Source organism: Chelonoidis abingdonii, chromosome 1, assembly GCF_003597395.2.
Source record: "Chelonoidis abingdonii isolate Lonesome George chromosome 1, CheloAbing_2.0, whole genome shotgun sequence".
Lineage (NCBI taxonomy): Eukaryota > Metazoa > Chordata > Testudines > Testudinidae > Chelonoidis > Chelonoidis abingdonii.
In genome coordinates, this window is record NC_133769.1 from 282,658,532 (window position 1) to 282,663,909 (window position 5,378).

The following is a 5,378-nucleotide window of genomic DNA, read 5'->3' on the forward strand; positions in this document are numbered from 1 at the left end:
AACCTATTCTAGACAAACAGGCTTATCTACTTAATCCCATCACATCTGATGATTTAGTAAGTGTTTGGAGGTAGTTGAGGGAATGGGAAAGTAAGTGTGAGCTGCAGAAAGGAGGTGATGAGGCAAATGGATGCTGGCAGAAGGAGTAAAGAGAGGAACAGAAGTAGGGAGGTGGTCGGGAGCAGAGGAAAAGAATAGCAACAGGAGAAGTAGACAGGGAAGAATCAGGAGTAGTGAGAAAGAGCTAGAAAGATTTGGAGAGGAGTAGAGGATAGGGAGGAATGGCAACAGCAACCAGAGGAGCAGCAGCAGTTGCAAGCAAGCAATGGTGAGAAGCTGGAGCTGTGAGGAAGACCAGGAAGATGGATTTCCAATGACACCAGACAAAAAAAATCCAAATCTTTAACCTTCTTCTTGCTAACAGGAAACTTGTCTTTCTTGGGGTGCTGTCAGATGAAATGATGATGAGTGCCAGATTTAGAACTTAGATCTAAGGATGACAACTCAAAATGAGCAACTCAAAAGGTGGACAGAGGACCAGGAGAGTCTGGAGAAGCTGCTTTGCAGAAGACAACTCAATGGAGGCTATAGACAATAGAAAGAAACTGGAGCCAGCGTGAGAGTAACATGGGTCCATTAATCCATGCCCTAGGTCACAGCAACAGCAAACAATCCTTTTTAATAAACTCAAATAAATTGGGCATGTGACACAACAAAAATTCTTGAGGTTTCACTTATTGAATTTTCAACAGAGACACTCATGCAGGATGGCTTTCACCATCCCAGATTTTTTTTAAAAGAAGACTATTAAAATGGACTAATCATTTTGTGCTAAGCCACTCAACAAGAGGTTTAATGAGACAATGTAGTAACATTTCTGGTCCTTCACTAACTCTTTCTGTCTTTTAGGACAGTGCCAATTATTTCTGTTCCTTTCAGCCCCGAGACCAGCCTGTCTTCCAGTTCCTGTGGCTTTGAAGCTGTCAGGCAGAAATAACTGTTTCTTAGTATCCCTTGGGTTTAGGGGTAAAAAATCTAAAAAGCTGAGTGTAAGAGAAAGTATTATTTATTATTTGTATTTTGGTAAGGCTTAAGAACAGAGCTGGGAGAAATATTTCAGATGAATAATTCATTCACCTAAAAATGGAGTTTGAGTTGAACTGAAAGTATTTGTGAATTCAGATCATTTTGAAACATTTTGTTTGTAAATGTAGTTCAATTTACTTAACAAAAAAGTGTATGTGTGTGGTGAGGGGGAGTGTAAAAAATTCCAAAATGAAACAAAACAAACAAAAAGTTGCTTTGGATTGCATTTTAGATCAAGCAAAACATTTTGGCAGCAAACAAACAAAGGTATTTTTTAAAAAGTTTTGGTAAGAAACAACAAAACATCTATTTTCAGTTGAAACAAAATGAGCTTTTTTTTTCCCATCCACTGAACTGAAAAAAATCAATTATTTGCTCAGTTCTACCTAGAAGGCTGATCTTGGACCAGTACTCTATTGTGCTATGCACTGTATAAACTCAGAACAAAAAGAGGTACTTACCTTACAATTACAGTCTTTGAGAAAAAGTTATCTAAGAACCAAGGAAAATATTGAAAATACAGAAGAAAACATAGACTAAGACACACAGTACAATGAAAGAGAAAGGGTAACAAATGAATAATTAAAGGATAAAAATAAAGGGATAAAAACACAGGAGACTTTTTTTTTTAAACTGATGGTGTGATCAATACCAAAATGTTAAAATTACATTAATAATGTAGACATTAAGGTCTGTCCAGTTAAGGGATGAGTTTCATTTTACATTTAAACAGGGATTCAGCCTCTGCATTTCCAGCCCATTCCAACTGAATCCAGAATGAATTTCTGAGAATTTACAATTAAATCCATTAATTAGTTTGAGTTAAAGTTAATTGAATCCAGGTCATTTAAAAAATTTAGCATCATGTCAGTCTTGTCACAAATAATCTTATCAGAATAATACAGGCATGCCAAACATTCCATATATTAAAATTATTTGTAAGCATAATCCTGTGTACAGGCTATAAGTGAAAGAGTTAGGCTATTATTAATCCAAGGTATTAGATATTGCATTTAATAATTATGATTACATAGCTCAGTGGCCAGGTTCTGTAAACAGAGGATGGCCTCTGTATCATGGGAGGTGAGGCATTGTAAATGCCCTTTTGGGCCCTCTTCCACCACATGAGTTATTGTCTGCAACGTTGCCCAAAAGTCAGAGCCACAGGAAACCAAAGCAAAGGCAGTGCATAGCTGCAACTATTCCAGATGAGCCAGAGAGTAATCTGTTGAGCCTGGTCCAGGATCTGTAATAAAGTAGAAAAGGAGGCAGATGCAGCAATGGACTCCTGAATTTATTTAGTGCGTTAGACTCTAATTCCCACCAGTACTTCCATTCTGTAAGGACGTAATTTTCACTCCCTGGAATTGCTAATCATCCATGTATGGTAAAGAGACAGTAGCAGTTTTGTTGAAGAATGCATGAGTTGCTATAGCAAAGGTGATGCGCTCCAGACTGCAGGTGCAGGATTTCTCGCCTGAATATAAGCAGATTATTAAGTTAACATCTGCATGTTATTTCCTATCTGTCAACCTGAAATCTAATAGTGGTTTCATCTATCAAAGCTCTCCATGCAGACTTACCAGTCATGGCATCTTGTCAAAGATCTGGCGGAGCTATGGAGACTGGTGCATAATCAGCACAGAAAGATTGGAGACTACTACATAATTCTAGTAGCCATTAATAATACCAGTGGTCAAACTGTGTCAACAAGCTGTGTGTGGCATCTCTGCCTGCAGGCTACAAAACAGTATCAGCTGTAGCAAACACCAGGACCAATACTAATGTTGGAAGGACTGAAGGGTCTTCTCCTCAAGAGATTTCAAAATAGTTTTTATATCTAGGCTGTATAGTAAAAGATCTTCATTTTCATATGTTCCAGGTGAGACCAATATGTCAGGCTACGGTCAAGTTTTACTCCCAATATGTGATAACTGGAATGGCAGTAGCAATCTTTGGACATGGATCAAGATCCATTGTTTGGCAAAATGATTATTTAGATGGAAAGTAATTGCCAGTCTCCATTACTGGAAGTAAATAATGAATGTGTCCATCTCTTGGCTGAGATTCCCTTCAATCCTTTGGAAGCTGTTTCCGGTATCGGCAATACAGGTGTAATCAGCATACACAAACTTCTCTCTTTGCATTTCAGGAAGGCCATATTGAACCAAATATATATTGAACAAAGTGAAAGACAACTTTCTAGGTGTCTAGCCTTCTAATATACTCCACAAACTCTCAGCCTGAGTGCCTAAAATCTGCATACAATGCATGGAAAGAGAGAGATGTGTAAGAAGAGGATCCACAAAATCCAGCATGCTAGGTGAGGAGTTGCCTAAACCAGCCAATAGCAGATGCCACGTAGAGGTGCATGTCCTAAGCCTCATCTTTCAACAAGACATAGGCGCCTATCTCCACTTGGGATTCACAGCTAGGAACCATCTCCTGGATTTGGGTACCAAAGTCATTTCTTACAAAAATGGAGGTGATGGAAGCCTAACTCCAAAAATAAAAACAAAAAACAAAACAAAAAAACACAGCCAGGAGTGGAGGAGAAGAAAGAGGTTGCCTCCTTCATACCCCTTATAGTGGTTAGAGAACTAAGCTTGCATGTAAGAGATTTTGATTCATTCCCCCCACTCTCACCCCACTGCTCAGGAGAAGGGATTTGAGAATGGGTTCCCCAGACTTCATGTGAGTGCACGTTATGCTAGCCTATGCAATCTTCTGAGGTTAATCTCTCTCAGTCTATCCTGTTGAAGCTGTTCCACTGTGTATAAATAACTAAATAGTCTTTTGATCAAAGAAAGTGAGAATGGTTCTATAGTTCAGTGGTTGGGACACTCACTTAAGAAGTGAGAAACCCATCTTGAAATTCTTTAACCTCAGCAGTCAGAAGGGGAAATTGAATGTGGTCTTCCACATCATGGGTGAGTTTCCTAACTTGGCTGGAGGTTATAAAGATGGCTGCTGCTTTCTCCTCCCCACTCTTGCGGGCCGTGTGGTGTGGAGTTTATGCATGCTTTGACAATGCCTACCACATCATGCCCTGAAAGTGAAACTGGCAGAGCAATGCCTAGTTTCATTTGGTTTTAGGATATTCCTGCAGACTTAGGTGTGAGATGAACATCCAGGCACCTACACTGAGGCATAATGCACATGACCAGTGGCAGAAACTTCAGCACTTAGCAGGTGTTCATGGTGAGAATTTAGGTGCTGAAGAGACAAGAGGACAGTATGCTTTGCCTCATGAACAGAATATCACAGCCAAGCCGGCCTCTAACAGTATGGGAAGATTTTGGGTGAGCTTTTGTTCTAAATGACATGACAAATGTAATCTTAGTTAAATCTAGGCTCTAGTATGTGTGTTATAAAATAAAATCATATATAATATTTTGTTTCTGATATGTAGGCTTGCTATCATTTGAATATGTGCTTTGTAACTAAACTTAGAGTTCTGTGGTGTAACTGGGACACAGTGGTGTATTGAACCTTTGGCATCAAAGGATGGGGAACTCTCAGAGAACTTGGGGGCAGTAGTGTGCCTATAACTGTAAAGAGATAACGGGGACTTTGGAGGCCTGGAAGGTAATTCTTGTGCTGCTAAAGGCTGTTGAAATAACTTGCACGTTATTTCTAATTTGAATTGGTCTAGTGTTACCATCCAGCCACTGGATCTTATTATGACATTTTTTTCTGCTAGATAACAACAATTAATAATGTCAGAAATTTTATTTGTATTTGTAGGTTCTGATCAGGAAATCTTAGACCTCTGTTGGAAGAATTAAATTGATTGAACTTCTTAAGTCTCTCCCTATAAGCCATGTTTTCCAGACCTCAGCGTACTGGCTTTTATGGATCCTATTATTAAGCACTTGACTTTCCCCATGCTTTGTATAGGGAATCTGAACATCTGACTCAAGGCTGTGGATTCCATTATGCAGCAGAACAGCTATATGCTAGATGATACAATGCTGTGTCTAAGGCCTGGTCTACACTACAAAATTAGAGCTACATAACCACCTTATGTCAATCTAGTTGTTTATATATCTATGCTTAGATTTGTCTCCCATTAATAAAAGTGCCTTCCTACAGTGACACAGGAACACCACCTCTCTGAGTGGTATTGAGCCATGGTTCATATACTGATATTGACACAGTAGGAGTGTAGACAATGCATTACTTATGTTGACACTAACGGTCCTCCATCAGTTGTCCCACTGCACAACACTGGCCATTCTGATCACAAGTGTGAATGCCGTTGTCAGGTAGTCAAGGACTCTGGATGTCCT